This window comes from Coenobita brevimanus, chromosome 14 (assembly GCF_032717465.1).
Source record: "Coenobita brevimanus isolate Jiangsu-jjx chromosome 14, ASM3271746v2, whole genome shotgun sequence".
NCBI classification, from domain to species: Eukaryota; Metazoa; Arthropoda; class Malacostraca; order Decapoda; family Coenobitidae; genus Coenobita; species Coenobita brevimanus.
In genome coordinates, this window is record NC_136967.1 from 12142016 (window position 1) to 12164348 (window position 22333).

The 22333-nt window shown below is 42.8% G+C and overlaps 1 protein-coding gene across 1 annotated transcript in view; it reads right to left on the minus strand.

Annotated features, from left to right (window-relative positions):
- LOC145417495 (uncharacterized) overlaps nt 1-22333 on the minus strand; it is a 204809-nt gene that overhangs the window by 144125 nt on the left and 38351 nt on the right. The gene's annotated exons all lie outside the window — the stretch shown is intronic.

Genomic DNA, 22333 nt, shown 5'->3' on the forward strand with positions numbered 1-22333 from the left:
CAGGATAATTAATTTTCCAAAACAGTTAACTATTATAACGGATTTCTTTTTTTTTTCTTTTTCTTTTACTTGTAATATTCACTTAAGCTTAGAAGGCTTTATAAATAAGGTCCCTGTCCTGTTTCCACCTATTCCTGTCTCTTCTGTATGCAGTGCTCTCCCTGTCCCGCCTATTAACGCACTTTCTCGTTAGCTCCATCTAGGTGGATGCGTAGCGTGTTTGGCTGTATTCAATCCCACCAAAGAGCAAACATTAAAGAAGGAACAGTAATATGTCCGCTCATATGTTTGCATTAATTTTCGCTTTCTGTCCAGGTTTCGAGGACGGTGGATATAATTACACACATTGCCTCTCTAACTGAACACATTTCCACAAGCACTTCTCAAACAACACGTCGAACGCATATGACACTTATACCCATGTAAGTAGCATTAGGTAGGGGTGGGTTACTTCCCCGATAACAGAAACTGGTGTCCTTCAGATCTATGGGCGTTTTCCTTCAGGACCTGTAGAACACCGCTAAAGCGTAATTACTAGAGCGGCCCGCCCATGTCAGGCAAGTGTAAGCCGCTCCTCCCTGTTCTTCCGTACGGTTCAGTCTTCTCTCCTTTCCTCACTTCATGATTTTTTCTTAGTTTCACTGAGTTGCCTATTTGGACTTGATTCTTTTGTACATCTTCCATTTCACCTTACTTTTGAATGTGGCACTCTTCCCCCTTCCCCGCCTCTCTTTCTCTCTCTCTCTTCATATGCATTCTGCTAACCTGTTCTTACCAGCAAGTGCTCTTCCCTTCTCTCTCTCTCTCTCTCCTCTTCTATCTCACCACTTCACAATCTCTCTCCTCATTGTTTCAAGCCCCAACGCATCTCCCTCCATTGTGCCCCTCACCCTTCTCCTTACCTCGTACCTCTTTGTGTATCCCCTTTATATATCCTCCCTCGCCTCTCGCCTTCCTCCTTGCCACACCTCTCCAAGCATCATCACTCTTCTCTCTATCTCACCAATTAAGGCAATCCCACTCTCCCCCCCCCACCATTGTCTCGTCTCCCAGATGTTTTCCCACTTTTTTTTCTCCCTCTCTATCCCTCCCTTTTTCCTCTATTCCTTCCTCTCTCCGCTGTATTTCTTCCATTCCTTTCACACCTCCCCACACATCTTCCCTCTATCTCTGCCATAGTTCTTCCCATCCAGACATACCCCTCTGTATGTCCTCTCAGTCATCTTTCTTTAGCTCTCTGTCTTTGCTTTCCCCCCAGGGCAGCCTCTCCCCTTCTCACATCCCCCATTCCTCCCCGCCTGCCTTCCCTGTCCTCCTAGCCAAGCCCACTTTCCTACATCCCAGCCTCCTACGTTCCACATCCCTCCCCAGATGCATGTCACACCATCAAATACGAAGCTTTTTCTTTCTGCGAATTACATCTTATTATCTCTGTCATCTCACTTCACTCTTTCTGCCCCCCACCCTGTACCTCCATATCCCCCACTTCCTTCCCCACATCCATACTAGACTTAAGCTGAACTTCCTACCTTTCCTAACTTCCAAGTGGAATCTTTTTTCCCCACTCTCCCCACATTCCCTATATTCCACCTAACCCGCCACACCACCAAGCATCACGCCTTCTCTCCCCGACCAACTCATTCTTCTCCCTTCTCCTTTCCTCTCTCTCAAATACCACCATCCCTACCCACCGCCCTGTCCTCTCTTTGACGTACAGGACATTCCTCTTACCCCTTTCTCTTTTTGTTTGCAATGTAGTTAATAAAGAAACATGAGATTTCGTCGAGACAGCACATAATGTAAACAGAAAACAGTGACAGCCTAGTAGTACCGTGTCTGCTATATGTTGCTGCTTGTGTTGGGGTTGAGTTATTATGTTGCCTCACTTATGTACCTCCAGCATATTAAGGGTATGTGTATATGAATGTATATATGTATGTGTATGTTTATTTGTGTGTGTGTGTGTGTGTGTGTGTGTGTGTGTGTGTGTGTGTGTGTGTGTGTGTGTGTGTGTGTGTGTGTGTGTGTGTGTGTGTGTGTGTGTGTGTGTGTGTGTGTGTGTGTGTGTGTGTGTGTGTGTGTGTGTGTGTGTGTGTGTGTGTGTGTGTGTGTGTGTGTGTGTGTGTGTGTGTGTGTGTGTGTGTGTGTGTGTGTGTGTGTGTGTGTGTGTGTGTGTGTGTGTGTGTGTGTGTGTGTGTGTGTGTGTGTGTGTGTGTGTGTGTGTGTGTGTGTGTGTGTGTGTGTGTGTGTGTGTGTGTGTGTGTGTGTGTGTGTGTGTGTGTGTGTGTGTGTGTGTGTGTTTCTTTTGCTTGCTTAGAAAGGAAATTCAAAGTCGAAAAAATAAACTATATGTGTACAGTATTAAGTTAGCCGTTACAACTCCTATGTCTCCCTTACCAACCCTTCCCTCTCTCCTCTCTTCGCGTCTCTGTCTTCTATTCCCTTCCTTCTCTCACCTCAACCCGCATGCCGCACCACCCCTCTCCCGGTTTTCCCAACTCTCCCTTCTCCCCCACCCAAATTACATCACCCCTATCTCTGCCCCTTCCCCACCTGCCGTTCCTTTCTTCTCAGTGCATCCTCTCCTCCCTCCACTTTCCTAATCAGCCCCCAGCACCCTCTCCATCTGCCTTCCCTTTACTTCTAATTCATGTTCCCCCCTCCACCTCCCTATCTGCCTTTTTTCTCCTCTGTGCATCCTCTTCCTCCCCCCCTCCTGGTCTTAACCTGCCATTCCTTTCTTCTGTCTTCTTTGTGCAATTGCATCCTCCCACTCTCCCTCCTCTTCCCTCACAAGCCCCTACACCCCTCCCACCTGCACACCATATAACCTAACACCCCGCCACGCCACGCCACACCACGTGCAACACTAGCCCAGGATAAACAGCCCACTCAGCACACCAACACTTAACACAAACACACTCAACACAGACGCACTTCTCTCTCCTGACTCAGCACCAGGACCACCAAACCATCGACAGTCTTTGTATGGATTCACCTATTCGTCCCTCACACGTTTAGTACATAAGTAAATACCAGTAATTTACATTCTCCCTTTGTGAGAAGAATGGGCCAAAGTTTGAGCAATCGTAATAATAAACATGCCTTGAGTACGATGACGTTTGTTTTATTCTTGATACCGACAGACGGATTTTTCAGCTTAGGGGAGACTTCTCACGGTTAAAGGGATAAGAGTAAGTTACTGACCTACGCCCATGTTAGTCTTAAATTGTCGTGCGAAAAACATCCAGCTGCCTCTTGAAGATTCGAATCAAGATGTGCAGTACAACGCCTGGCATTCGATCTAGCTGGTGCTTAAGACAACTAGACCACCATTCATAACATCACACAGAAACAAAAAACAAAGGACTAGGATTATATTTAGGTGCTGCAATGAGAGGGAGACTAAATGAAGAAAAGGTAGACGATGAATGAGGTGGAGGATCAAAGTTATAGTATGTGCTCTGTCTGATATCTGGTTCAGCAATGTCAGGGACAAATAATATGGGTGTTTAATCCTCTTCACTTAAACCGGTGAAACAAGGAGGACTAAGAGAAAAGGAAGACCAACAATGAGGTGAAGGGAAAAGGCTGAGATTATTATGTAGATGTGCGGTGTGTCATTAAAGAGAAGGAGTTGTTACTGGGTAGAGAGTATACCTGGAAGTTCTTTTGTAGTATTCGTCACTGGCTAACAGAGAGACAATACTATTAATGGATGACATTCAGTGACATGAATGCGATACCGAAATAAAAATTTGTACTTTTGTGGCGTGAAACAGTATGACACATGGATAAAAAATACAGAATTGTCAACGGAACTAAATTAGCACGATTTCTCTTCTACGAATCATTTCAAAGCTCATCGTAACCAATCATGAAGATAATTTTTGGTCAGGGATATAGTCAGTAATGAAAGTACCTACACTCCTGTGTTTTTCATTTTGATAAGACCGTATATTATGTTGCTTAATTCATTCACTACGATGAATTCCACTTTTATTTAATTCTTCTTATCCCCAGGCGAGTTTCTTCAGCTTCAGAGAAACTTTTAGAATTTGGAGGGCTGGATACATCCATTATAACCCTTTCACCACCAGAGGCTCCCCTAAGCTGAATCAAATAGTCTGGTAGCAGGAAGAACAAACAACGAAAAGACGTCGAATTATTGATGGGGTTAAAGTAACAATCCGAACATCAAGTTGGATATCTCTGACAAGTAACAATCCGCACATCAAGCTGGATATCCCTGACGGTAGCCAGATTATAGTATACTGTATGGCATACAAAGATGTCACCGTACTGAAATTTCTTGCATAAGCTGCCGTCATAAACCCGCCTGAGACCAACAAGTATTAGTGTAAGAACAGTTTCTTTACGAGATTAAAGGAAATGTGAAAATGGAGTATAATTTAACTTTGTTAACTTTATTTCTTGCATGATAAGACGGCAAAAGTTGTCGCCAGCGGCATAAAGTTGATATCATGCTGTGTTTTCCTCCACCTCTTCATCCACGCCTCATGCAATAAATAAAAAATAAAAAAATAAATAAATGAAATATATTTATATCAAATACTTACACTAAATACGGTATCTATAATATATAATACATACCGGTCAGGTATATCTGTATTTCAATGGCACTATTTTTTTTTTTTTTTTCTAAAAGGGTAAACACTCGTCATCAAGTAGTACTCTTGGGGCCGTACACTAATGAGTTTACGAGACTATTTGGCACATCTTCTTTTACAATTTATATCTGCTCACAGGCCAAGAATACTGAAGTAAAGAAAAAAAGAAAAAAAAAAAAAGAAATTAAGGTGAACTGTAATATGCCAAGTTAGTAATCATAAAAGAAAAGATGTTAGGGAGCTTGGTAAACCATAGCAAGCCTTGTCCTTAATACTCAAGGTGTTGACATCTTTCAAGAATTTCAATATCAACTACACTAATTTATATGATTCAGCAAGCACATGCGGTATGAATATATACGTATAAGACTACTATTTAACCTCTTCAGTGCGACGGCGTCTTGCTTTTTTTCTCCTAGTCTTTCTATTACAGATTCACTTACGTCACAAGAGCACAATAGTACAAATGGAGAAAATGATGACCATACTGCTATTAAATCCCTCCAGTTGTACGTCTGCGAACACCTGAATAAACAAAATCGTATGTAGTTAAAAAATACAATGAAATAAAAGATGTCGTTATTGTGAAGAGTTAAATCTGTGACTACGCGAGACCAATACACCTGCCTCGCTACCGGAAGAGAGAGTAACCACAGCTGTATTTAACCCTTTCACTATGATGACATCTTTATATCATTCTTCCACAGCCGCATTCAACTATTTCCCATCGATGACCTCTGTTTATGTTACTCTCACCGTCTCAAATGATTTGCTGCAGGAATTAGATGCAGCCTTCACAAACGCCTTCAGGTCAAGAGCTCATTCCAAAGTTGAAACTGTTAGGTGATGGCTCAAAAAAAAAAAAAAAAAAACGTTATTCTTGTTTGTAACATTTTTTTCTTTTTCTTTCATGAAGATGGCCACCCATCAGTAAGGGGTTAATGAAGGATGCATTTAACTTGCTTCAAAAAATCTCCCGTAAACCGAATACAATACTATGAAGATAGCTACAATATAAAATACTTCATAGGACCGAAGGATTTAACGAATACTTCCTAAGCCTGTTTGCGGCTGCTAGAGACTTGTACTTCTGCTTCGACACCGAAAGAGAAAGCTTTCACTGCCTTTACATACTGCGCTGTGAAAGCCAGTGGTCAGAAACGAGCATTTCACGAGACGAGTCACACGCCAGGTGGCTTAGTGGTACAAGAGCAGAAATGACATTCTTGTCTCTCATCCAAGAGTCAGAATATGTGCGAAGTGACTGGAATTTTTTGATCATGTAAATGCCGCCAGAGATGTCGGCCAGTTTCCTACTGCTCTGGACAACGACAGCCTATCACTGGTCCGCTACGCCCCAAACGTGTCCTTAGGGATCTGTTATGAGCAAAACGGAATGGAAGACTATTCGTTGATTTGTAATTGGTGAGAAGTACGAAGTTAATACATATCCATGTGAAAGGTGATTAATGTTTCAGTGAAATACTGTTATGAACTGCTGCGGAGATTAGAATAATTTCATTAACACGTACAGTTATGACAGCTCTTCCGTTTTTAATTGCTACTCCAGGAAATTTTATTTAACAAAGTAAAAGCCTCTCTCAGTGAAGGTGCTAATTTTCCCTAGTCTCTAACTTCCATCACTTATACACAGACATCCCACAAGGCCACCACACCACAATTACCAAGGATCTTGATAACCTCATTTCGGCACGGTAGTTAACACGTGTTGTGTTACGGTCGTGATGGGAGAGATTATCACTAGGGGTATAATGTTCCTGCTCCCCTCCCCTTCTAGGTCCAGGTGTCCGATGCCCCTCCCCACACACACACACATACATTCTCCTCTCTCCCCCCCCCCCTATACTCCTTGCCTCACATGTTCCAGCTCCCTATCTCTTTCCTCTTCCTCTTCCTTCCGCCTTCTCTGTTCCCTCGCCACCTTATTCCTCTCCCCCTTCCCTACGGCACTTTTCTCTTCCCCCCCCCTACTATATATCTTACCCCGTTTACTTTAACTCTCTTCCTCTTCCCCTTCCCTCTCAGTTCCCCTCTATCCATCCTCCCCCTCTCCTCCTCTTACTCTACCTGCTCCAACTCCCCTCCCCTTACAATCCCCTCCCATCTTTACCCCTCCCTTATCCCTCTCCCTCCTCCCCTCCCCTTCCCCCTACTCTCCCCTACACCTCTCGTCCCACCTGCTCCAACCTGGTTCACCTTCACCCACTAGAAACTCTCAGGATACCATTCTCACAGTCGCATTCTTTAGAGACGGCCAGTTGTGAAACCCGTGATTAAATTGGAGCGTGTCTGACTTCTCTGCATCGCTGCTAAATGCCATGCAGACTAACTACTAGTACATCCAGCAAAAAAGTATCTATCTATAATTCTCGTGAAACAGTCTGACACCAAAGACGACTGATACTGCAAAATGCCTGGTATTGTATTTGTAGCACACCTCTCATGATTGGCAGAATCGTTAGCTAGTGACATTGTTTTCTCCAGTGCAAAATAGTATATTTAAATGCACAACTATATGAAAATGGTTTAAAATTCCTTACAGACGACAAGCTGTATTGATCATTTAGAATATTATCGGGCCCCACCTGTGCGATACTGTTTTGATCAAGTGTACATCCAGTGCTCACAGCTGTTCCATCGAAGACACTCAGAATTATGAGTCATACATATACCTTCACCATCTTTATTTTTACAACGTTGGCGTCTGCCGCACACCAGAAGGGGACACACATACGCCAAGAAATAGAACAAAACTATAAATCTTTGGGAATGCAATTTCACCGGGGGCATTTTTCGCCAGTCATCCCTTTCTTTTTCCACGAGACCTTCACGGCACAGAAAAACTGAAGAAAACTTTTCACTGGCTCGGTTTTGTGTTTTATCGTGATAGCCTAAATCCATTGAATTTCAGAGACTGGATTTTGATTTTTTCCCCAGAGGCATCTATTGTCTTTGCTGGATATTTTTCAGGCTTGTACCAAAATAACGACAAGTTTGTATGTTATTTTAAATCTTGCTGGATACTGGAAATAATGGTTGTTTTAATTAGTTTTATCCACTGTGATGTTCTTTTTTGCTCCTTCATTCAAGTTCCAGGCAATTTTATTCAGCTGATGAAGTAGTAATGGAGTTAGGGTCCTCATTAAAATCCTCCACTGCCATGACTATCTGTCTGTTTATTCCGATTACAATCATCTTTCATTCAGTTTACGAAGGACCTCTCGTAATGAGGGGATCAGCATTAACGGTACATGACATCAGCAAGCACACAGATTCTATGGACCGGTATTTACATTACTAATTGTACTCCAGAAATTAAACAGAATCTGCTCAAGTATTGAAGAAACGAACAGTTTGTACGGAATATTCTGATGATTTACATTTTTTATGATAACACAACGTCCCTATACCTAAGTGTAAATAAGAAACTACAAATATACTGCTCCGATATGTACGTGTACCACTGGCAACCTTATATATACTGCAGATATATAAGATGGTGTGGCGTACGCGGGGGTCATAGAGGTCACCTTAAAAAAAAAATAATGTGCGACATGTGCAGATATGCTAGTCAGGGCGCAACCTAAATTGTGGTATGGGTTGGTCTGGTAGGTTTAAGGCAAGTCAGAGTCTAAAGGGCCAGGGGTAAGTGAAGTCGATGGTTGGCGTAAAAGAGAGATTTATAGTTCTATTAAAAAAAAAAAAATTGCTAAGGACACGACAAGCGCTCTCTCTCTCTCTCTCTCTCTCTCTCTCTCTTACGATAATCTGTGAAGCCAGAGATGAAGGTCTATCATGTCTGACATCCCTGTATTTGATGACATCACTATAATGTGGGATACAGGCTGAGCAGACATAAAAATTACGGGTTTCCACAAATGTTCATCAGAAATTGAGGCTTTGCCTTCATCACCACGAGTAAAGTTTTAAGTATATGACCGTAAAGTGAGAGAATGAAACTAATGCGACAGCGAGGTAACCTAATTTCAGTTATGGTCGGGTAGTTTTAAGTACAGGGGAAAGTGGTGTGATAAGAGTGGGTGTCAGTGAGGAACAGTAATCAAAGCTGTGTTATGGTTGGGTAAATGCGTGGCAGGCAAGGTACAATGGTTGGTGCATGTAAGTGGGAGAATGAAAACTGCATGATAAAAAACTTCACACAGAGGATGTCATTTCTATAAATTCTTTCAACCTCTGGACGTTTTTCTGTTTAGAAGACGCTTTGAAATGTAGTTAGAAATAGCCTTCATTACCTCATCCATATGAAAGGTCGTTCCTAAGTCAAATATGTCATCATCTTAAAGAGCTTGGTAACTTAGGCTATTCTGATTGAGTAGGCTTAAGGGAAGAGGGAAACTGTCCTGACAGTCGTGGGTGTCGGCTAATTAACCTTATTTCGACCATCAAGTGAAGATATGGGAAATGGAAATTGTTAAGACAGGTGCAGGTATCAGTAAAGTACCTTATTTCGTGCTATGGTAGGGCAGGTTTAAGTAAGAGGAGAGTGGTGCGCTTAGTGTGACTGTCGGTGAGGAAACTTGTGTTTGGGTTGGATAAATTTGAAGAAGGCTAAATGTTAGTGTATGAAGGAGATGGAGAATTATTGTGTGATGAACGTAAAGCAGTGAAGTAACCTAATTTCTGTTATGGTTGGATAATTTTAAGTGGGAAAGTGTGGTGATTTTGGTGGGTGTCGACGAAGCTGTGGTACAGAAGTCGTTAAGGGATGTGTAGATACCAGGATGTACCTAATTTTGTGCTATGGTTGCATAGGTATCGACGGAAGAAAGAAAACGGTGTAGTATGCGCAGGTGGTAATGAGGTAACCTATTTTATGCTAAGGCCAAATTGTGGCAGAAGAAGAGTGGTTTCATTAGTGTCGATGACGCAACTATGGTCGGGTAGGTGGGTCACGTGAGGTGGCCGTGCGCTTAAGTGGAAGAAAAACTGATGTAACATGCGCAGATATTCATGACCTAACCAAAGTTGTGATAAGGTCGGAAGATGGATGAGACGTTAAGTGGTGTGACATGCTAATGTGTCAGCGAGGTAAATCAGGTTGTGTTTGGTCGGTTAGGTTTACGTGGAAGAAGTTATGTGGTGTTATTAGCTTGAGTGCCAGTGAGGTAACCTGAGTTGTGCACGGTCTGATGGGCGTAAACAAGAGAAACAAAATGGTGTGAATTTACGTAGGGGTATCTGGGTTACCCTATGTTCTGTTGTGGTCAGGTAGGCCTTATGTTCTTTAATGGTCTGGTAGTTTTAAGGTGAGGTAACCTGAGTTGTGCTGTGCTACGGTACGTGTGGGGGAGATGAGGTAGGTGTGAGGCAGGTAAGGTAGGTGGAAGGTGGACGTAAGTGGGTCAGCCTGGTACTCCTTCCCTCCTCCTCCTCCCCACTACGCGCTGGTCCCGTATTCATAAACCTTGAGCTTAAGACGTGTCCAAGATTGTTTATATACCTTCAATTCGCACAGCCACCGAATACTTCACCACCAAAATAAAGAATAACGTGAAAAATTCGACAAAACAGAATTACTCATGATAGTTTTTAGATGATACGGATACTTGTATATGTGAAAAGGATTGTCTTGGATGCCATATGAGTAGGATCCCCGATGAGGTTGGTGGTGACTGAGGCATGACGCTCGGCCATGAAACACTACTCACCAGCGCTGTCTGACCTTATCTCGCCTATTCTTTCCTCAATTTTATATACTGGCTGTCATCTCGGAAGTGTTGCCTGGCCTCCAGTGAAAAAAAAAAATCAAAAGTAAGTGACTGTAAGAACGGCGGATAACAACTTTTCTCGTTCATAACACATATACTTGAGTGTTCTAGAATGGCGTGAATGGAGACTGAATGGAGCGTGACCTCATTTTCCTTGGGTATAGGATGTGTTTTTCTTTGTTCTGCTTCTGAATATTTGCCATCCAATTTATAATACTCCGAATTAGATAATGATGATATAGTGAATTTACTTGTTACATCTTCCATATGCTCGTCACTTCATTTTGTTTACGCGCCTGATGGGTTTACATGATTATTCCTTGCTAGAGAAACGACGACGACGATGACGATGATGATGATGATGATGATGATGATGATGATAGAATATATTTTTAGGCAGTGAAGAAAGAACAAAAGCTTGAATTCTGCAAAAATGTCCCTTCTTAAGAAACTTGAACACTATGGATCTAATATTAAGACTAGTTCACGCCTGAAAACATTGCATCATAATCAGAGATTTCTAGAGTTAACAAGTTGTGTAAGTGACAAACTGAAAATACCGGTTACGAGCATCCTTTCATACACCTGAATTATATGATACTGTCGCAGAATTTAATATTATGAGAAGAAAGTGTAAATATATGAATAAAAGAACTCTATTAACCCCGTCATCTAATAACATCTTTTTATCCTGTAACTGCTGCGCCAGACGATGTTGTTGACCCCTTCACTAAGGTGACGACTTTTGTATTACGTCCATGCTATATCTAGACGATTTAAATCAACTAAGAGGAGGCTTTCCGACCTGGGGGGTTAAGTACCACCTTCATTAAACCCGCAGTTTTCAGAAGCCACACCGAAGCTGAACAAAATCAAATGGGGTTAGCAAGACTCATATGAAAGAATGGGGTGCAGCACCATGAAGCAGATCTAAGAGGACCTGGGATGAGATCCTACAAATAAGTAAAGGGGGACTGAACAGAAATCCTGTCAGAATGCGTGTAGCAAGTACAGTTGCCAGCAAAGATATTATAAAATTGACACACAGACACATAGCCTTTCAAAACTAAATGAAAAAAAAAGAAAAAAAAAAGAAAACGTCACCGTACTACTGAGCGTAAACTTAGGGGAGACTTGCAGTGAAGGAGTTCAGACTGGAATTCCGCGTAGTTCTCTGTATTAAATGACTGTGACCATGATATTCCGTTCAGTTCCTGCCTCATCTCGTAATCTGACACTACTATCATTAATGTGTATTTATGTGGCTTCCGCGCAAAGGAGAAGTGGGAAGTGGGTGGAAAAGTGGGGTGATTGTCGCTGTTTCAAGGGCTTCCTCACTTCTTCTGCCTTAACACTGTCACAGAAACAATGATACCGGAGTGTGGCCAATTGGGAATAAGTAGTGGATTATGGAAACATTGAAGCTACTTAGTTTTTATTACATAATGATGATGAATGACGATTTTTCTGCCATGTCCACTGTGAAGGTCATCGTTGTTGTAACCTCAGGCTCATCTACACATGAACCCAGTAGACTACAGGCTACAGCTGCCCTTCTACCGCAGTCCACTATTCCCCTTCGGTACTTCAGTGTGATGGCTTTCCTCTCCAGCCCTAATATATGGAAATTAATTACGTATGATTAAAGTCAATCCAAAAATGAAAGGAACATGCAGGAATATACTTAAAACAAGTATATTGCCGGTACTAAAATACGCAAACACAAAAAACAAAGAATTATATTACAGTATTACAACCCCACTCACCACCCTTAATAATGATTATGTAATGGATGACAGCATCATTAGGCTACAGTATTGTTTTAATTACGTAACTATTATCGTCATCATCATGCCATTCTCTCACTCAATAAGTAATGTACAATTGTCTTCGCAACAACGACACAACAACGCAGGTAATGGTAAGTTGGTACCGGATTACTAAAGCATAACAGTTCTTTATTTGTCTTCATCATCATTACCCTAATATTATTTCCCATTAATATTAGTCGGACGGCTAAGATCAAGAGGCTGGAAATGAACACCACAAAAATATAACTGTCATTACAGTGTCCAGCAGATATGGGTCACACTTTCATTCATTATTCTAGTCTTTTAAGTTTCAACCCGTCTATCTGAATACTGCATCTACGTACTGACTGACGCCACATCCTGTAAGGTGAGGGGAGGAGGCTTGACAAGAGGATCTACAGGCGTTTCTGTCCCTACTTGGCATGTCATTTTCCCACGACACACCACCCTCCCTTAAATACTCTGACACTTAATCTCTCCATCTCGTTTTCGGCCCTAATTACTAATCTTAAAAGGCATCCGGTGGTTTCGTGGTTAGAACAGTTTACCAAGAGTGACGTCTCTGTTTTACGTATGCATCTGAATGCGAGGGGGTGACTGGATGTTTCTCGATATAATGCTCGCAAAAGGAGTATCCTGGTCATCTAACCTTTTATGTACTGGGCTATGGTAGTCTAAGCTCGTTACTGTTTTTGTCAATATTACCAGGCATCAATGAGGCGAACCCTCACTTACTTTCATTATCCTTATCTTTTTACAGAAATGTTCCAATTTTCCAATTTCCATGGCGACTTCATAGAATTTGCCATCTATCTGCTACAAGTGGCTCTAAAAAACGTATCTGATACCGAATACAGCATTATTAAGTGTATTAATTCTAACTGTTCAAAATTTTCGGTTTTCAAAGTGACGTTTCGGTATGCTGTGGACAGCTCTGAGGAATCTGTGACATTTCATCATCATCGTCATCATCAGTTCATCATGAACATCTTCATTAGTTCAATATCATCACTCCAGTCTTCATTATTACCACCACCACCATCACTATCAACACCACAATAATTACCAGATCGCTCTTCCTCCATTACGGTAAGAAATGGTAAAAAATTAGTAATTATTTCTTTCACATTTTAAATGACCAACATGACGAACTTGCGCGCGGTACTGCAGGTAAATATCATCATCATCATCACCCTACCTGTCTCTTCCGATGCCAATACGGAAGGGAGTGGCTAGAAATTAGTTATTTCCTCGACAGCTTTAAGTAAGCAATATTTTCAGCTTCCGTGCGGAACTGAAGGAAGGAAGGCAGGGGAGGTGGAGCGACGTCACAGGTGTCCTCGGCCTTCACCCCCTCCCTGCTCTCACTTTCTGTAGTTCACGGCCGCCCCTCCCCTCCCGGCGTCTCCAGTTCTTGCTGCTTCACACACCACCAGTGCCGCGGAGCATCCCTCATTCTTCCCTCTAATGAAAGGGCCTTGAGGGGTGCTGGGGTGAGATATGTTGCCTCACTGATTATACCAGGAATTATGTCGAGACTCGAGATTGCACATTCCAATAAACAGAGTGGATCAGATAAAGAAAGTACCCGGTACTGGTGGATGACTGTGATAGGCTACGCTGCGGGGCGCCAGTACTCGCTATGTCATGCGAAACTTCTGACCTCTGAGAAATGCCTAACCGCAGTTTTCCACGTCCAAACAAAAGTTAAATCCAATTAAATTTTTTAAGCCGTGCATTAAACTCTATGAGTACTGAGAATTTTCCTTGGTAGTATGCAAGCAACTGGTGATAACCAGAATAAATTAGTCTAAAGATTATCCAGAATAAAACCTCTACAGGAACGGAGCACTGAAAGGATTAAATATTCCACATGCATAGATCAACTTAATATAGTGTTACTTTCCACACCCATCATGATGGTCAATTGCACTAATGTGAAACACTGCTGTAAAAAAAACAAAAAAACAAAAACAGTAAATGTTGTAATACAATGTGTCTATAAAATCCTGTTGGCTTTGCAAAACTTTACTGTGAACAGGTTAATATACTGAGATGCAGTATTACAAGTTAATAAAGAAAATCTACTTTTTCTTTCATGTGAAACTCAGTGTTACACCGTTTACACGAAGTAAATTTATGTAAACCCACCAGGGACTTGTGGACGCCCTGTATAACGGCGAGGAGGATACCAGTGTAAACACGACATACCGGTACCATTATATGTTTATCGCACTGCCTCGTAGGGCGTGTAATAATAATCTCTTCCGCGCCGTTTTTTGGCTCTAGTTCCCTTGGTTCCCACCACAATGGACGTAATGGGCCGTATTCTCGTTACCTGGGGAAATTTCTTAACACCTCCTCCTCACCACTTTATTCCAATCATGTCACCATCATATCCTCTTCCATGTCACTGGTGCAAGCTGTGTCGACATTAAACACAGTCTGTGATGAAGGGGAAAGCAGGTTCCCAACTGCAGCGTTTCTAAAGAACATGGGAAAGAGAAAGCGTGTCGGTATTTATAACCTGGCTGCGTTCTATAGTGTGTGATGCAGGAAAATAAAATCTAATAATCACGGGCATTCTACAAGTAACCATCAGAATTTTCGACTTGTCTCCCCTTCAGCTCGGACAAAATTAACTTCATTCTTACGATTTCCAGAGTTTCTTAAGCTTACTGACATTTTTCTAACTAGGGAAGATGGATAAAGGATAAATATACTTCACGGGCCCATTTACTGAAAGGGATCTCTCATAAACTGCGAATCAAATCGTCTGTTCCACAACCAAAAGAATATGAAAACTACGTCATCGTACTGAAGAGCTTGATCCTTTCACTATGATGTATTTTCTGCTTTAATCTTAATACCTCCATACGATTTATTCAGCTCAGGAATAATGTTACAAGGGGTAATATTTAACTTCACCAGTACGTCAAGTCTCCCCTAACTGAAGAAAAATTTATAAAGATAACAAGAATACTGTAATATATACAACACGTCATGGTACTGGAGGGGTTTGGAATACGTCCACATAACTCCTCCACCTGTCAATCACCTGGGCCCGGATCCACACACGGACTTACGATCACTTCCTCGTCTAACTCAGATTTGGATTTGAAGGAAGAACGAGAGATATAGCAAGTTTCTGCACTCTCCTTGCCCTGTCCTTCCTATAAAAAAACAAAAAAAAAAAAACATAATAATTAGGCGGAGTTAATCGTAAGTGTGGTTGTGGCTCTGTCTCCTGGAGCATAATTTCCTCACAGCTGCTACATTCGGCTTGACTCCCCTGCGGCTGCCTGTCTTGCTCAACCATATCGCCCACAGCAACACATAACACTGTTCCTGTATTGGCTCAGTAGCTGCATCTTACCAAATCGGGGTAGTTCCATAATACGGCGAATCAAATCAAATTTTGAATGTTTTTGTTGCACGAATTTACCTTCTTTTTTAAAGAGAGCATAATCCTGGTTTCCTGGTAGCCATATACCTGTACAGTAAACATGGCCTATACCTTGCACTACGTGTGTGTGTGTGTGTGTGTGTGTGTGTGTGTGTGTGTGTGTGTGTGTGTGTGTGTGTGTGTGTGTGTGTGTGTGTGTGTGTGTGTGTGTGTGTGTGTGTGTGTGTGTGTGTGTGTGTGTGTGTGTGTGTGTGTGTGTGTGTGTGTGTGTGTGTGTGTGTGTGTGTGTGTGTGTGTGTGTGTGTGTGTGTGTGTGTGTGTGTGTGTGTGTGTGTGTGTGTGTGTGTGTGTGTGTGTGTGTGTGTGTGTGTGTGTGTGTGTGTGTGTGTGTGTGTGTGTGTGTGTGTGTGTGTGTGTGTGTGTGTGTGTGTGTGTGCGCGCGTGCATTATGTAGGTGAACGTGTACGCATGTGTGTTTATGTGTGTTCCCAGAAAGAGGCCATAGGCAGGTGGTGAGAGGTGTAAGGTTGGTGGGTGAGGGGTGAAGTGAAAGGAAGGACGGCCAGTACCCTCCCACACCTCACCTCACCCTGCAAGACACATCAGTCACGAGTTGCCAGGGAGATGTGTCACGAAAAAAAGAAAAGAAAATCCTTTATGGCCCAGGTTTCCTTGCATTGTTCCTTACAGCGTCCCTCCCATACCACACCACTCACTCCGTATCTGAAGGCGGTTAGCATAATGTTGTTGTGGCTCGAGGCACAAATGGAGCTGTACCCGGTGGACTGCAGGTAACCGAACACATCAGCTGGGCGCTCTGTAACGTATATGCCTTACTGTATAGCCAGTTTTGTCAAGTAGATGTAGGAATGCACTGTTTGACCATTAGAAACTGTTGTAGCTTTGTGTCTGTTGCGAGAGTGAGATGCATGACGATGTACTGTGGTGCAAGCGCCTGTATTATATGCAACAGATAAGGCACGCGGGCTAATATTGCCATTCCATCAATTTCGCCATATAGTAATAACTAATTATTGCACAGGCCCGAAACATTAACTGAATAATTGATGATACCAGACCTAGTGGGGTGACAGCAAAGGTCATTGTTTCAGAACAGCAATTATTAGAAAAAAAGAAAAAAAAACTACGTAGGCATGCAATGCAATCAGATATCTAGAAACAGTGTAATATAAGGGAAAATATATACTAATGTTTAACGGTTCCAGTCTAAGGACATAGAGATATGTCACGTAAAATATATCGCAAAGGAAGAGGTGCCAGAGCGCCTCCAAAGTCACTAGAATGCGGCTCCTTATGACTGTGGTCGTATTTCGTTGGGATCAGGAGGCTTTCTGCCACCTCTTTCTCAGTAGTTCATTCTTCAAGTAATGCGTTAATGCTCATGTTATTAATGCAACGTGTTAATACTGGTAATATACAAACAAAAGAATATCAAGGCGTACTATGCAAAATAAATCGCCATGAAGGTGCTACAAAACCTCTTAAACTGACGACGACAATACGGGCCTGAGTGACAAGTATGTACAATGGATGGGAGGCAAACACAAGAAGGAGCTTGACTTCTATATTTTTCTAGGGAGTCGGATTACACAAGAGTTCATCTTACAGTCTCTCCGAAGAAGGGCTCAGCGTAGTCTGAAATGTTAGGAAAAAAAAATAAAAAACATGGAACCTGAGCCCTCTCCCGTGTCTCCTTCCCACTCATCTGTCGACTGTATTCATTTGGGCTTAAAAGGCGTCTTAGTAATTCTTTTTTACCACCACATTTTACACATTACACTTTCATAATCCCTTGTGTTATTTACTCCCTCAGCCCTATGACGTAATTTGCATCATACTCTAGCTAACACCAGACGATTAGCTTTAGTTCATTACCCTTCGTGTTTCTCTTCAGTCAGTATTACTCACGACCCCTCATGCTGTATTACAAAAGGGTTGGTGCGGGCCGGGTCCTGACACATGACCAGTGGGCGACGCGTGGGGGCGGTATGGCGTCAGGCAGGGTAGTGCAGGGTTGGGGGAGCAGAGGGGAAGGCAGGGAGAGGGGAAGAGAGGAGGGAGAGAGAGGGAGAGGGGAGGGAAAGGTGAGGGAGAGGGGAAGGAGGGGGGAGGGAAAGGTGAGGGAGAGGGAAAGGTGAGGGAGAGGGGAAGGAGGGGGGAGGGAGAGGGGAAGGAGAGGGGAAGGAGGGGGGAGGGAGAGGGGAAGGAGGGGGGAGGGATAGGGGAAGGGAAGGGGAGGGGAGGGGAGGGGAGGGCGTCACCTGCCTTACCAGTCAACACTTTCAAGGTCTCTTCCACCTTCCCTCTCCGGTTTTTACGCGGTCTTGAGAAACGGTATATCTAGCAGTCCTGTGGGAAGATAATTTATGTCCGTATTCTGTTTGGCAAAGGACACTTCTTAACACAACCACCTTAGCGGTTTGTGATGTATTCTACACCTTAAACATTCGTGCATGTTATCCGGTTCGTAACACCTACATAATTTCAATTATTTTACACAGAAATTATAAAACTGGATCGTGCATACTGACTGCTAACTCTTTCTAAGTGTATTTTAGATTGTACTGAACGCTTTAATATTCTCCTGAGTGTTATTTACACCTTCCAAATATCATTACAGATACATCAGTAACACATAAGAAGATTCACAGATAAAAGTCTTTACGAAATCTAAATAAACAAGAATACTGGCCTTTCTGACTTTATCAAGCTTCGGTATTGATGAAATTAATTCCTTCAACCAGTGGACGTCTTTTTCTTTTTAATCAGACTGTCACCGATTTCGTTGAGCCCAGGAAAATCATCTTAAAAACCTCCTCCTTTTGAAGGTACATAAGTAGTTCAGGGATGTTTATATAACCAGGCAATGGAGTCAGTTGGTTATATTAGCGCCACCACATGAAGGCATCCCTCTCCGGCATCCCTGTAATAGTAAATGGGTCAATTACGCCTATATCTATCTATCTTTAATAAAACCTCCTAAGTTGAATAATGGTGTCTGGCTGCAGCAAGAATACTGTACAGCACAAAGATATCGTCATAGCGAAGGAGCTGACAAGAGGCCTCCGTGGTGGACATCCTAACATGAACTTTATATTACGAGGTCATTTGTTCCCACACGACGCCCTCAGAGCTTGTGACCTTAAATTCCCCCCCTCCCCCCAGTTTCTACACTTTCGCCTGCGTCCCACCTCCACTCACTGCCATACAATAGCTTTATAGGCAACTCTGACGGTATAGCAAACAGTACACTATGTCCAGGACCTTTGGAGAGTACGGTATCAGTCTCACATATTCTTTTGGTACATAGTTTTTATACATGGGCCTGGATTGTAAAGCAAAGGTGGTGCTGGAGAAGGACGCCTTCTCGCGGTGGCACTGATAATAGCCGGTCGGCTCTGGTGCCTGGTCATACAAACGTCCCTCAAAAACCTCCTTGTCCCCCGAAAGGATGGAGGGGGAGGGGAGGGATGACCAGCCCGCAGTCCACTGGATTTACAAAGAGCCTGGGATTACTACTATTACTACTAGGCTATTACTACTGTTACTACTACTACTACTGCTTCTGCTGCTGCTAAGGCAACGGATGTGTATCGCAATGTGGGAGAATGCTTGGGTACTTTCCTTGTCATATCGGCATATCAAAAAAGATGATGGTGGCCCTAGTAATAAGAACAGCCTAAAGATAACGAACTGCAAACAACTAAACGTTTCCGAGTTACAGCAAAGGCATTTTACTCAACCCCCATCAAGCAATGTGTACTAATGACCTAGCATGCTCTCCTGTGACTCACTCATAGCTAAATTCATCGTCTAGTGCTAGTTGGAACACAGTACTAGAATTTTCCAGGCCATGTGAGGGTTAATGGTGACAGGTGGTGGCTCAGGATCTAAAGTCTATCGACTGCACAAGGGTCAATAAGGCAGATTTTTTTTTTTTGCAACGTTCCATTCTGTCTCCTTTACGGCACACAATAAACAAATTTACATCCAGGTCCTCAACTGCAGTGCTGGGTGAAGGTAACACTAGGGAATTACATCTGTTCAGCAATCTGAGTTTCCCCGAAAACTGAGTTCGAGGCAGTCCAAGTGTGAGCTACATATGATACAACTGCATCATCAGCTCCTCCGTGACAGTATTTGTATTTCTCAGTCTCCTATTAATTCCTCTCAGCTGAATAAAAGCTTCTGTAATTAGCTGGAATAGAATACAAAAGCTGTCACAATCACTGGAAGAACAAATATCAGTTTACCAACAATGATCTTCATCTCGCTAGTGCCTGACAGTCCTTTTTATTTATTTAGTAGAGACCCCTCGTGGTTATGGGGATGAAAGTATCAGGATCAGTGCTTTCAATCAGCTGGTCACGTTAATCATCATCTCAGTGTAAGATTACAGCTACTGATTATTGCCATTTTCACCAGATCCAGTCAGTGACAAAACTAAGGAAAAGCAGATACAAAGCTGACTGTTAACATTACAGCCTCTAAATTTTAGAAGGACCTTCTAACCAAATTAAGGTGTCAGTAGCTGATGTTCGTAGCAGATGAGTTATTTATGAACTTAATTTTCTGGACTGATTCCTTGGCACTCTATCGTAATACCGTCATCAGATTATTCAAAGGCTTGTAAAAGTCAACATCGTAATGGTATGTACAGTTCGTCGAATGTTTAAGGTAAAGAAATTCAGTCTTCTTGGCTCTCAAAACAGTGATTAAAGTTAACTCCAACCTAAAGAACTGACCTAGTAAGACAACGACCATTTTGCATGTCTTGGACTTAAATATGCTTTGCTCAATTTAACACAGGGTAAAGTTTTTGTCTGCATTTTGATTACTGAGCTGTACAAGAGATTAATACTAAAATATAAAGCTGACGGTAAAAACTTTACTGGAAGGGATGCAAAGTAGTAGCATTGCCTTATTCTGCGAAGGATCTATGGGAAATAAGCTGTAAAAGAACAAGTCTTCGTCAAATTAAGGAACTCCCACATAAGGTATTTAATTATATACACACTGCTCCTATGTCTATTAAAGTTCTTAAAGTGCTTCTGTACAGTAAAGGAAAGGTATTATTTTAATTTCCTTGCTGAATATAGCTGTGTATACCGTGTGAGTTGCCTACTTACCCCAACTGTCCTTTGCTCCAGCACTGTGTGACTCCCTCGTCTACCGCCATAATATGCTGGCCTTTCTTACTTTTCTCGCCTGCCAACTACTGCAACTCTGTGTGATCCCTTTCTCGCCACGCCTATTCCCTACCTGTGAATGCGTTGCTTCCTAACTCCCTACCCTCTGTTTCACCTTTATGAGACCCCCTGCCTCGCCTACGCCCCTCCTCCGCGTGCATTGCCCCCTGGAGCCACGCAGACGCGCCCCTCAGCCCCTTCCACCGCCATCGTCCCGCTGCATCCCAAGCCCGCCGTGCGCCACACTCGCTTCCGCCCCACGCCAACAAAGGCCCTCTACCACCTGTGTTGACTCACCATTACGGCTAATTGTTCCTACCACCGCCTACTTACTCGATCCCTCTCTCCCTCTTTACTCCATCCCTCCCTCCCACCTATATCTCTCTTCTCTCTTTCCTCGCTTCCTCCTTACTCGCTCCCTTCCTTTCTCTCTCCTTCCTAACCTGTTCCCCCCTTTTCTCTCTCCCTCCTTCATTCCCTCCTTCTCTTTTCCTCCGTACTCGCTCCCTCCTTCTCTCCTGTCTTCCCCTCTCTCTATCTCAGCCCCTCTCTATGCTCCTTACTCGCTCTCCCCCCCCCCTCTTCCAGCTTCTCCTTTCCCTGTTTCTCTCTGTTCTCCGTATTCCATCTCCCTCCTCCTCACTTCTCCCCTCCCCAAGCCCCCTCTGTGCTCACACCACCGTAAGATCAAAAGCATATAGACACAACGAGGACGTAGTTACACGGGCTTGAACTCTTAGACTGTTATAAGAATGCTTAGCTGGATGGTAGCAAAATAAAGAAAAGAAAAAGAAAAGTTTATTAGACGAAACCCCGAAAACAGCTGCAAGAATTCCTCGAGAGCGCGAAGAGCAGAGATAGCTAATGCGCAAGACGATTTTTTTTTTTTTTTTCAAGCAGAGGGTATCTGTGTCCTGGAGGTGACGATTTATGGGCTTGCAGTGACTGACAATTTGTGAAGATGCAATGACTGTGTTCCAGGTTACAGTGAGAATTTCTGGTTTTGCAATCCAATTTATGAGCTAGCAATGACAACCTTTAGGCTATCACTTTAGATTTTTGAGCTATCATTGACAGTCTTTGGGCTATCACTTTGGACTTCTGTGATAGCAGTGACAATCTGTGAGTTAATCATGACGATTTAAGGCTAGCAATGGCATTTTATGGTTAACAATCGTGGTTTATGGCTAGCAATGACAATTAATGGGTTACCAATGAAAATTATTGGCCCACAATGATAATTTATGGTTAACATTGACGATTGATGGCTAACACTGACGATTTAAAGCTAACAATAACGATCTGTAAGCCGTCAGTAAAAATTTATGACTAGCATTGTCGATTTATGGATAACAATGACGATGTATGGCTACCGATGACGATTTCTGGGCTATCACTGACGATTTCAGGGTTGGCATGACTTCTGGACTAGCAATGACGACTTTTGGGCCAGCAATGACGAATTATGGTCCAACAGTGGTTGACTATATGTAAGAAAACGGTGACGGTATGCGAGATTGCAGTG